The sequence below is a fragment of the Sciurus carolinensis genome, unplaced genomic scaffold (genome assembly GCF_902686445.1).
Source record: "Sciurus carolinensis unplaced genomic scaffold, mSciCar1.2, whole genome shotgun sequence".
In the NCBI taxonomy this organism is placed as follows: domain Eukaryota; kingdom Metazoa; phylum Chordata; class Mammalia; order Rodentia; family Sciuridae; genus Sciurus; species Sciurus carolinensis.
Window position 1 is genome coordinate 881,728 of NW_025920134.1, and position 13,649 is coordinate 895,376.

Sequence of the window (13,649 nt, forward strand, 5' to 3'; positions counted from 1 at the left end):
TAGTTCTTTAAGGTCACAGGATCCATAGGGAGAACAGAGATGCATGGGAGGAGTGGGTGATGTCATTTCACAATGTTTATTTGCATACATTACAGAAGGCATTTCAAACATATTGCACAAGGCAGTGGATTCTGAGGTATTTATCCCTTTGACTGAAAGGTGCAGCATCTCATGTCCAGACCGTTGTATGTACCGATTTTAGACAAAGGAAATCTGAATTCTAACTCTTAATTATCACCTTGAGGATTAGAGAGGAATAGGTGTGTATTTGTAATCTTGTTTAAGAGAAAAGTAGTTGTTTTCTGCTTTTGAAAACAGTCCCTTTTTTAAATACCGGGCATTGAATCCAGAGCACTTTACAACTGTGAGCTACATCCCTTGTTCACTATTATTATTGCTATTATTTTTATTATTAGTTGTTTTTGTTGTAGTAGTGGTAGTATTGAGACAGGGTCTCACTAAATTGCTTAGGGCCCTGCTATATTTCAGAGTTTGACCTCAATCTTGTTATCCTTCTGACTCAGCCTCCCAGTCACTGAGATTATTGACATGTGCAACACCCTGCCAAGCTGAAGACTATCTTTTCAGACTTTGAGAAACATTTATTGATGGATAAACCAGGAGGCCCCAAACACTCTGATTATTAAATGTTAATGTAACATACTGTGGTTGGAACCTGGCTCTGAAGTATCATGCCAATACCAGCTCTTGAGTCACCTGAGTCTGTGATTTGACCCTGAAGGCACAGCTAATTCAGTTTTGTCCATCTGTTTCAGAGCATTAAGTACTTCTCAATATACAGTTGAGACTCTCACCCATAAATAGATGAAATACAGTTAGTAAGGTTCACTTTTAATTACTAATTCATTTACTCATTCAAACACATTTACTAAGAACTGGGTGTGAGTGTAGTTGCTACAACTTGTTCAAAATTCCTGAGTGCTGGACACTTCTACAGGGTTTAGATGGATCATCTTATTTAACCTTCCCAGCAAAACTGTAATGTAGGTATGGTTTATCTCCCCATTTTATAGATGTGGAAATTGATGAACAGAGAGAGGTTAGGTAGCTTGCTTGAGGTTTCCTAGCTGGTGAGTATGGTTCTGAGATTGGAACCGTACTAGAGCTCATGCTGAGTTGTTAGTTCTCAGCAGTTACCCAGATGGTCCTGTCATACTTGCAAAACTGACTTGCCTGAAACAAATGAGGAGCTTATTCAAACCATGTATTTACCCTAGTAACCTCATAGGTCATTGAATATGTAGGGAATTCAGAGTCAAATGATTTGGTATAAACTTGTTTACCTTTCAGCATTTCATGGTTCAAAGGGATTTAGATGTTTGTTTCTGTTCCACTGAGCAGAGCAGACCTTTCATTTCAGGTTTAAGCCCAAATGCTCTTGATAATTAATGAAACTGCTGAGACTAATTCTAGGGAAAAATAATATGTTGGTGGCCAGAATGATGTGGTCTAAAATGCTGGCACCTTTGCTGTAGTTCCTACACAAAGCACTCTATTGATGCCACAATCCACAGAGGGAGCCCTAGTCAGGAGAGCTGCAAACCCTCCCTTGGGCTGGGGAGTTTGCCTCTGTTGAGAATTAAAATCCTGCAGATTTAACAGCCAGGGAAGACTGTTTCTTGTCCTATTTCTGGCTTGTGGGCCAGGACTCCTGCTGCATGTGTGAAAGCAAATGCCAATGTGGTACTCTCCTGAAAGACTCAGGAATGTTGGCATTACATCCAACCTGACAAGAATCATTCCATACAGCCCTCACCATTGCCAGGGTACTGAATTGTCACCAATCCCACGTCCAAAGTAAAATCTGGAAAACCAGCTAAGAGCTTTTTAAGAAGCTGTGACAGGGTATATTAACAGCAGATTCTAAGCTATTACAAGACTGGTCAATGATGGAAGGTGTGAAGAAATAAATTTAAAATGTGTATGTGTGCTTTCTGTGTTTATAACATAAGTAGAGTGTCCACTGTAGAAAAACAATTCCAAAAATAAATAAAGAAAGAAAGAAAGAAAGAAAGAAAGCCCCTTTCTGTGATCCCATTTTGTCTGTTCACTAATTTTTTTTTATTTAGGAGGGGGAGTAAATTGAAGAGATCTTTTGGACAGAAGTTGCTAAAAATGAGTTTTGCACCAGTATATCAATACCTCTTTCCTTCACAAGTTGATATGTATTAGCATTGAAGAAAATTAAACTTTTAATTTTGCAGAAATAAGTTGCTCAACTTTCCTAAGATTGTGGGGTTTGCTTCTTGGTCCACAGGAGAGAACATAACCACTGTGCTGCTCTATTGATTACAGTGGAGTCAGGTGAACCTCTATTAACAACTATCTATGTACTTTATTTACCAGACACCAAATGAATTGCTTCTGACTCCTAGTCCACTGCACTCCAGCATACATTTTGGAAGCAGCCTTAGTCCTGTAGCTACACTGAGTCCTGCCAGAATGCAAGGGACAAATACTCTTTTCCAGGTAAGTGTTTGGAAATGAACTTGTAAACATAGAACTTCTAAGGGATCCCCCTTCTGTCAATCCTGCAGAGGTTTAAGATGGTAGCTTCTGCCTCATATTTGGTAAATATATTGAGTTTACAAAATGTGTTCTTAAGGACCAGGCTGCACATCCTTTTAGAGGTAGACATTTTTATTGAGGCAGAAGTGGTGTACTTGTGTCAGCTGTCCATAGGTGCAACAATTAGTTCTTGAAATGTTTTGTATATTTTAATTTGACTATGAAAACTGAAATTTTTTTAGGAAAGTATAAAACTTAAGAACAAACAAAATAATCCAGTTACTCCATGTACTGATTTACTTGAAATAATTCAAAAGTAAAAATAGCAACACTTTCCCACTACTGGGATAGAAAAGTTAACTGCAAACTTCTAAATTATAATCAAGTTCTTCTTGTTCTGTGATTTAAAAATAGAGAAAAGAAAAAAAAGAGTATCCAAGGCATTGGGTTAAAAACAATGATGACTTATTTGCTTTATCTTGAAGAACTCTCTGAATTAGGAGAGTATTATTATTCACTCACATGCTAGAATCTTGCAATAGTATCACTTTCTATCATGTGGATATTGGTAATATTTTCTTTGATATCAAAAAACTGTTCCTCACCCACAAATGTTGTTAATCTTTGGATATGTGAGTTTAGGCAGGACAGATCCTAGGGACAGGAATGAAGCAGGAATAGACAGTGCAAACTCTCCCTGCCTGTTTCTAGGCTTGTCTCAACCACCCTGCATCTCATTTCCCCAGTGTGGTTCACTTCAAGCTAATTGCAGTTCTTTGGCTTCCATGCCATTTATCACTTAGCATTTTGCCTGTTGATCTGGCAAATTTAAGTATACTGTGGGCCCTCAAGACTAGATATGCATCCTGTTCCCCATGGTGTCTTACAACATTTAGCTTGTTGGCTAGTGTACAACAAATGTCAGAAATGATCAGTGACTCACTAAATGATAAGATGCCAAAGAATTCATAAAGAGATGTCAACAAAAGGTAAGTGTTGAAAAAAGGTTAAATCTGTATACATTTTGATTTGGTCATTTTGCTTATCAAAATTATATATAACAAGTACCATCTCTGTGCCAGAAGCCTGAAGTACATGATGATATTTAGGGTCTCATTGGAAGATTGGTAAGCTAAATTGATTCTAATTGCTATCTTACTTCTCTGGCTTATTACTGGAGTTAGGATATCATGATGTGACTATGTCCTGAAAGAAATTGTGTTTCTTTATTTCCTCTGGCTCTTATTCCTATCACATAAAATCAAGATTTAGTCACACACAGCAGTGCATTGATTTTTAAGCATTTTAATTTATGAGGGAAGCAAAAACTAATAATAGTAATTAAAATTAGCAATGAGCAAATCTAGTAATTTAAAAAAGCTTTAGCCAGGGCATCTTACTCTTTTGGTGGGAGATAAAAGACAGCATTGTGTGAAGGCTCAAGGATTGAACTGCAGAACTCTGGGATTGAGTAGGGCAGAAAGGCATTATGTGACTATGGTGAATTCCTGGGGTCAGGACTCAGAGTTTCTGTGGAATTCATCAAGTATTTGTGGACAATAAACAGTCTTTCATTTCCCTCCTTATTGGGAATTCTGCCACATGATTGAAATATAGTTTGGTGATATCTGAGGAAATCCTTGGGGAATGACTAGAACTATGCTAATTTTCTCATCCAGTATTGCCAACAGTATTATTCTATACATTATCTGAATCTCTGGGAGTTGGGATATTTATATCCAGTGGTTCTGAAAATTAGCATCCAGTCACATGGATGGTGTGTTAAAAGTTCCTGAGTTCTTAGGTCTTAGATAAGGTCTGATGTAAATGTTTCATTCAAGTGGCTAATAAGGCTCTTGGTTCAAGGGTGATACTTTGATAACCACTTAAGGCCAGTGGTTACTAGGTTACATTTAGAAATTTGCAGAATTGCATTGTGTGTGGTGAAGGGTGGTATTGGTGATTGGTCCAGGGCACTCCACCACTGAGCTGTATCCTCAATCCTTATATTTTGAGACAAGGCCTTGTTAAGTTGCTGAGGCTGGCCTCAAATTTGTGATGCTCTTGCTTCAGCCCTGAGTTAGTAGAATTACAGCCCAGTTCCACCATATCTGGTTTTAGTACTGCATTTAAAGGCTACTTGTTTAAGAGTTTCAATTTTAATTTCATCAAGTAGACCTGTTGTTTCTCTTAGTGCCATTCAAAAGGCAGCTTCCCCCCCCAAAAAAAAATAATACAACTAAGTGTGACTGGTTTTATGGTCTTGGGTGCTCTTTTTCTGGTTGTATCATGAAACTAAGGGAAAACAATTATGCACCCTTTAAAATATTATTACTCTTCCCATGAAAATAGTAGTTGAACATAGTAATTTTTCAATAGATAAACATGCAAACATGGTAATAGGAAGATTTTCTGAAATTAGACATTGAAAATGATGGATTTTCAGCATTCAGATTATGATTATGTCCCTTCTAAACTTATAAAAGTTTTCTCCTTTCAAAATAACAAGCTTTTTCACATATGCTATTATTGTACTGGCAAAGAAAAAAATAGGCTTGACCTACAACAAACTTTAAGTGATGCTGGTAAGTTTCCTGTTGTGATCTTTACAAAGGTAAGTTGGAATTGTGAGGATAGCTGACAGAGCTGAGGAATTTCTGCACATAATCATTCATGTACATCATTGTTCATTCATATACAATTATTATAGCAGGCTATAGCATATATTAAAGAATTCCAAAATAGGAGAAAAGGCACTAGATGTTGTGGAAGAGGTATGTCTTCAAACTGAAATATATTTTAGTAGACAGATAGATGCCAAAACACTGTGCTAAGTGTTGAATATCAAGGACCCAGATTTACAAATAAAGTGAGAAGTCTTCTTCAATTTGATAGCTTGGCATTTTGAGCTTACATACCTGTTCTACTATAACTTTTTAAACAGTTTTTTTATCAAATTTGAAATGCACCCAATAGCTACAGATATATTTTGAAATCTGGTGGAGCTAGTTAAGTTTACATTTGAGACTGTGCTGAAATTTTTAGTTTGACAAATATAAGCCAGTAAATATTTGAAAGGCTCTGCAGCAGGGACTGTAAGAGATATACAACATGTGAATAACAGGGAGCAAACAAAGTGAGCAGGGACTGAGTTTCTTTGCATCCAGGGACTACACAGATTCTAAGAAGTGCTGTCTGAACTGAGTTGGGAGAAGGGACAGGATTTTGATAGAGAGCAAAGCATAGTTTAAGACATAATAAATCTGCCTGGTTAGGATACAGAAAGTATATTCAGGAAGAGACCTGGTGATAGATGAAGTCTGAAAAGGAGGCATGGGCTATAAATAGTTCCACCTTATTCTGCTATTATACTTTCAGGCATGATATTCATTTGGTGGAAGAACTCAATAGAAAATGGAAGGAACAGGGAGATAGGAGAAAATTATTACACTACTTAAAAAACTGAAGGGACAGTTGAGATAGGAATCAATTTGGAGGCAAGATTGAGAAGAACTTGAGTTTGGTTTGAGGAGTAAATAGGTAGAAAAATGTGGAAGAGGCAAACCAACTAAGTAACTACAAGATGGGCAATATTTTAGTAACAATAGCTAATATTCATTGAGGTTTTCCTGTGTGCAAGACAGTCTGGTCCACTCACCATGGCTTTTCATTTAATTCTACCAGTAGTTCTGTTGTAAAGATGAGGAAACTAAGGCACAGAGACATTGCATAATTTACCCAAAATCACACACTAATAAATGACAGAGCCTGATTCAAATTTAGTTTGTATTCCTAACCACTACTCTCACTGACTTAGAGCACCAGGGAAGAGCAGCTTTCTTGTAAAAGAAGCAATGGCTGGGGAAGTCTAAACTGGAAATGGTTTTCAAGTCCAGGTATGGCTATGGAGAAAAGTAGACTGAGGACAGATGTCTGGTCTATGTTGCAATGTAAAAAGAACTCTGGTCCCCCTCCCCTGCTTCCCACACCAAACTCCCCACACAGGGCACACTGCCCTCAGTCAGGAACTGATATGTCTTTCTATCAAGCACATTTTCCTTTTGGTATTTTAAAGCTGTCCTAGGTTATCTCAGACCAGTCATTCCAACAATTCTTCTGAAGCTCTCCTGACTGTAAAACCCAGTCTCTTCCCCTTCCACAGTTTTTGTTGCTGATTTCCACACCTATCCTCACCTGTGGTTTCTGCAACACTGGTTTCCACTACTCAAGGTACCAGAAAGTCTAATTCATCTTCTGTAAGCATCCCTTTTGTCATATTAATGACAAAAATAAGATTGTGCTTGACACCTCAAGGGAGAGCTCAAAGGGTTCAAGAAAGAAGAATACCAAAGCCAGTCACTGGAGAGTGTTGAAATATAAGACAACTATTCAACATGTTGAAAGTGATGATATGTGCAGATATATGATTATAAGATCAATGTGATTCTACATCATGTACAACCAGAAGAATGAGAAGTTGTACTCCATTTATGTATGATGTGTCAAAATGCATTATACTCTCATGTATAACTGTTCAGAACAAATTTTTAAAAGTGACTGGATCTGAAGGTGATCCCTGACATCCCAAACATGCACCAACAGAATTAAGACTCTGAGGCTACAGCAAAAAATCCTCCAGATGGCCACCCCAGTTTACCCACAGAAGGGAACAGTAAAGAATATCTTGCCGGGGCAGTGGGCAGCTGATGCAAAGCTGTCCTGAGATGACAAAGAATAATACCATGCTGAACAATGGGCACCTGGTTGCTGCCAGGGAGGAAGTGCTGGCAAAAGTTAACTAACCATCATTGGAATATGCTGAAAACCAGCAAATGTTCCATGGTGTCCACTATTGCTGCCCTCCTGGGATGGTGCTCTGGGGTCCTGGCCCTGGACTTCCTTCCACTTGTCATCACACTGACTCAGGAGATTGAGGCAGGAGGATGTGAGTTCAAAGTTAGCCTCAGCATTTAACATGGTCCTAAGCAACTTAGCAAGACCCAGTCTCAATCAATTGATCAATAGGGCTGTGGACATGGCTTAGTGGCTAAGTGACCCTGGGTTCCATCCCTGGTATGAAAAATCTAAAAATGAAAATGAAAATAAAAATAAAATAAAAAGGTCTGGCAGTGTTGCTCAGCAGTGAATCCCCTCTGTGTTCCCTCCTTGGGAAACTCCTCTGTTTCTCTGTCAACCTCACCCAGGCCCTCAGAATTCCCATTCTGTCAGAGGGAAAACAGGAAGTGGTTATTCTGGACCTCTGGTAGTGACAGTTACAGGAATCACTGCTGGAGACAGACATGGGGTAGAATGGTGGTGGGGCCTGTGTAATGGTGGATTCTGGCTTAAATAATAGAATAGGATTAGGATTCTCTGCCAAAGGCAGGGCAGAGTTACCAGAGGTATCACCTGGGGCATGGTTCAGGTTAAGAAACCTGATCCGTACCAGGGGTGAGAGTGGTATCTACCCCTATTGCTTCTAGCACTGTATATAAGAAAAAAAAATGACCAGCACAGCACAATGACCCACACCTGCCTGTCATCCCAGTGACTCAGTAGGTTGAGGCAGGATAGCAAGAATGCAAATTCAAGGGCATTCACAGCAAGTTAGTGAGACCTCATGCAACTTAAAGAGACCCTGACTCAAAGTAAACAATAAAGACTGAAGACCTGCCTCAGTGGTTGATCGTCCCTGAGTTCAATCCTTGGTACAAAAATTGGAATAAGGTGACTGCAGAATATGGCATATTGGAACTGGACAGTGATTACCCATCTCCCCACAGCACAAAGAATACTGTGAAGAGTCAATGGATCTAGCAGGTAGGTGACAAAACAAATGCTCTAAACTCTAATATTTCAAAGTCTGAGATCTGGAGATGCTAGAAGATCCAGTAGAAAAAAGAAAAGGCAGAGTTCCATAACCCCAAACCCAGGCCAGGTTGGGAAGGAGACAGGGGCAACACAGAGAGAAAGAGGGAGCAGAAAAGCACATAATCTTACCTCCTTCACAACATCTGAAAGGAAAAACAGAGCATACTAAAACAGATAGTAGAAGCAGTGTCCTTGAAGCAGACAAAGCCATTTAAAACAAAACTGAGCAGAAAACTGTGGCAGGTTCTGCAGTCATCTTGTGAAGCACAGACCTGAGCAGTCACCTTTTAAATCATCCCAGCATATTTCCCTCTTTAGACAACAGAACATTAAACCAGAGGAGGCATTGCTGCTGTGGATCTCTTGAGACTCAGTCTAGAAAGAACTTAAGAGGGATCTCTACTAGGGAAAATTACCCGAAACCACATCCCTTCACCATGAATAAGGACAAAAGGATGGTGCGTACCCAGCCCTGAAAGTGTGAGCCCAGTGCTCCACACAGTCTCCTCAGGCCCAGGAAGGTACAAAGTGGTTGTCTGTGTGGAGGCAGAAGTCAGATCTCAGATACAAGTGAAAGACAGTTCTGGCCCTGAACAGAGGAAAGGGAAACTCTCAGAACTGCTGCTTCCACTGGCCACTGATGCTGGAGGGAGGTGGGGTGGGAATTTGCCCCAATCCTAGAGGGACTGTACCTCTATTTGCAGTCACTCTGTGGGTGGAGCCTGTCCTTGAGGAAAGTTGTCTGGATATCCAGCCACACAGAGGGACTAACCACAGATCATAGCAGCATCTTGCAAACAGCCAGGAATAGAAATTGCCTTAGTCCTGTAATGTTTAATGGAAAGGTGTCTGGATCACAACCAGTGGACGGTTGGTCAGTGTGGAAATCTCTCTGGGTCCAAGGCAGCTGAGAGCAACATCACCCATAGACACAGGTAGTGAGTGTCTTTGCACTGGCTGGACCCTGACTCAGTCAGACTGAGCAAAGGGAACCAGTGTCCACAATCCACATCCTGGGACACTAGAAGCTGGAACCCAGGTGAACACACTGAGTCATTTTACTCAGCAGTAAGGATGGGACCCCAGTGAGCTGGGTCTACCAAGTAGAAATTTTTTGCCCCACAGTTCATATGCCAAGAATTCACAATCACAGGACATGTGCTAGGCCCTACACCACATGAAAAGTATCCTGTGGTGGTAAGAAGGTACATGCTGATCCATAGCAATCACAGGGGTGCTCCAGAGTCCACGTGTTAAATTCTGGCACAGAAAAGGAACAGCCAAGTAGAACAATACACTCTCCAAGAAGTCAGCTGCAGGCTCCTGAGGCATGAAACCAGAGGATGGGAGGACCTTAGAAACTAGGGAGCAGTTCCTGTGCCCCAGAAACTCTGGAGGTATCCAGGATCAAAGAATGATGGACATCTTCCCAGTGTCCAAAGCCCATTGAAACCCAACAAGAATTTTCTTCACCTTGGTATGGTTTACTATAAGCAAATTTACAAACTTTGAACATATGTATCACTCCTTATCTTGATTGATGTTTGTTACTCTAATAACCAACAATGTATCTTCAACCCATTTGAATGTATTTCTTCTAAAGGTTTAAGGCATTAAGTAGAATCACTGTGTTTTCTCATCTCTGGTTTATATTTGCTCCTCTTACCCCCATTCTCCCTCTTACATGATATACCTGCTAAGACTCAAATTCCCCACATCTATCTTTTTCCTTTTTACCTGGATGTATATTGTTGTTTTCTATCTTTTTTTGTGTGTGTGTCTCCCTCTTTTTCTTAATCTTTCTCTCTTCCCCCTCAACCTCCATAGAATATTATAGCAAATTTACTACATTGAAGAATTAATTTTTTTGAACTATTCCAGTAATTTACTATAAGTTTATACCTGGATTAGAGGAACTAGTGAGCACTATATCAGTTAACATCAAAAAACAAATAATCCAACCAATAATGGACAAATGAACATAACACAAATATCTCAAAAGAAGAAATATTAATGGTCAACAAATCTATGAAACAATGTTAAACATCTCTAACAATTAGGGAAATGCAAATTAAAACCACTTTGACATTATATCTTACTCCAGTCAGATTGGCAATTATCAAGAATACAAATAAAGACAGATGTGGTAGTACATGTCTGTAATCCCAGCAACTCAGGTGGCTGAGGCAGAAGGATTATGAGTTCCAAGCCATCCTCAGCAACTTAGGGAGGTCCTAAACTAATCAGCAAGACCCTGTCTCTAAATAATGTATAAAAAGGAGCATGGGATGTAGTTCAGTGGTAAAGTCCCCTGGTTCAATCCTTGGTACCAAAAAATACAGATAATAATAAAATAATAAATGTTGGTGAGGGTTGGAGGGAAAAAGTACATTGTTGGTGAGACTGCAAACTAATGCAACCACTCTGAAAGGCAGTATGGAGATTCCTCTAAAAATCTAGGAAGGGAATCACCATATGCCCCAGCTATTCCACTTCTCCATTTATATCAAAAGAGCACACTATAGGGATACAGCTCCGTCAATGTTTACAGCAGCACAATTTACATGGTCAAGATATGGAACCAAAGAAGTCCTTCAGCAGATTAATGGATAAAGAAAATGGGGTATATACACACAATGGAATATTATTATCCATAAAGAAAAATAAAATTATGGCATCTTCCAGCAAATGAACGGAACTATACCCTATAATACTAAGTCAAATAAACCAGCTGGCACAGTGGCACATGCCTTTAATCCCAGCAGTTTGGGAGGCTGAGACAGGAAGATTTCAAGTTCAAAGCCAGCTTCAGAAACTTAGCAAAACCATGAGAAATTTAGCAGACTTTGCCTTTAAATAAAATATAAAAAAGGGTTGGGAATGTCTTTCAGTGGTTAATCACCCATGGGACAAATTACTGGTACAAAAGAAAAGAAAGGAAAAGAGAAAAAGAAAGAAAAGAAAAGAAAGAAAAAGAAAAAAGAATGTAAGAAGAAAGAAAGAAAAGGAATAAGCCATACCCAGAACCAGCAATTCAAAAGTTGAATGTTTTCTCTGATATGACAGAAGCTAATCTAAAATAAGGGGGGAAAGAGAGAAAATAAATGAGGTTATTTCATTAAAATAAGAGAAAGATCAGTGGAGTAGAAGGGAAGCGAAGATTGATGAGATAAAGGGGAAACAGTGAAATGAGTCTGACCTACCTTTCCCATACACATAAATGAATATGCTCCAGGGAATCCCACCATTATGTATGTCCACAAGACAATATTTTTTTATGAAGTAAGTAAATAGCAGAGAGATCAGTAGAGTAAAGAGAACTGGGGTAGGGAGGAAGGGGAAGGAAAATGGAAATAATATGTACTGAATTAAAGCAAATTATATTCCATGCTTTTATAATATGGTTAAAATAAATCCTACTGTAATGTATAACTAATGTAAACCAGCAAAAAAATGAACTAAGAAAATTTTTGAAAGTTACAACACATGGAGTAGGGTTGGACTGAGTGGTGGAGCATTGGTTACCATGCACAAGACCCTGGGCTCCATCCAGTACTGCATACACACACAGTTACCATGCACAAGACCCTGGGCTCCATCCAGTACTGCATACACACACAGTTACAGCATACAAGGAAAATGGAGAATAAACAAAGACCTCCATAGATGAAGAAGGAAGAGCAAGAGAAGACCTGAGAGGAAGGAGGACTTGGAGGAGCAGCATAAATGCAGGTTCTATGGGGGCCATGGAAGTGAAGCAGAACACAGACTTAAAAGGATGCTAGAATGTGCTTCGAAGGCACAGAGAGGATATGAAGGCAGCCAACAGGTAAAAAAGACAGGGAAGAAATTGGAACTACAGCTGTTGAATTTAAGTGTATGGTATTTACAAATGCATGTGTGTGCATATGTATACACATATATGCTTGCATGTATAAAGGACACAGAGGAAGTCACACTAGTAAAAGAAAAGAAAATCTTGCTTACATGAGTAATATGAGTCTACTACCAAGAAAGCAAGAAGGGAACTGAGGATGCTAAAGAGGAGATTAACTAAAAGCATGGCTATGGAAAGGACCAAAACTATGCAGACAACAGTGCATGTCACATGGGATTCACACCAACTCTGAGTATGAGGGGTGATAACTCATCATCTCCATTGCTCATCTGAGTGGCCTCAACCTGGATTTTGGGCCGACACTGCTTATGACTTTGCTTCTTGTTCCAAACTGAAGATGACATCATGTGTGTAGTGTGGATACCCTGTGAAGAGGAAACCACATGTAGGCTGAACCCAAATTACTAGGATCCAGGTCTGGGGAAGACATTGTTTGGAGAAGACATGATGAAGCCTCCCTTCCACAGTATGAGAAAGGTCATTCAACCAGCAAAGTGATGCTGGAGTCTAAGAAAACCTGACCTGTAAGTGAAGCCAACAACCCTAAGTGTTCCACAGCAGCAGAAAAGATGGGAAGACTTAGTCCTGCACATGCTCCCCTCAAGAGTTGGCACCTACTCAGGGACACAGCTGCTGCAAGGTTCCAACATCACACTCTTGTACAGGCACTTCTTTACTGGGTCTAACAGCAGCCACTCCTCTCAGGAGAAAAACATGAATATATCCTGAAGGAGAGTGGGGGCTGTGACAGAATGTGCCATCCAATCAGTTGTGGGGAGACATTAACAAAGTGAAGAACCCATGCCAAAACAAATATTGAACACTAGTGCTATTAGTATATCTGAAGTAATGAACCTAAATATAATCACTGGAAACATCCTTTCAATTCTGTCCTGCATCTAAAATTTTCCAAATAAAAATGTTGATAGTAAAAGCTCTCCAGGTAAAATATGAATATAGGTTTTTATCAAGTTTGTTGTAAGTGTTAATATACATGAATCAAAGACACTTGTAGAGATTAACAGTCTAATTGTTTTTTTCCTATATTGGGGATTGAAACCAGGGGCACTTAACCACTGAGTCACATCCCCAGCCATTTTCATTTTGTTTTTTTAAATTTTGAGGTAGGGCCTCACTATGTTGCTCATGATGGGGTTGAACTTGGGATCCTCCTGCCTTAGCCTCTGAAGATTCTGGGATGACTAATGTGCTCCATCATGCCCTGCAAAGATCATGATATTAATTATTGCAAAAATGAAGATTAAGAATGGTGTTGTAGTCTGAGATTCTATTTTTAATGACTTCCAGAACAAAACACACCTTGTAAATGTGCATTAAAAAAATACTCTAA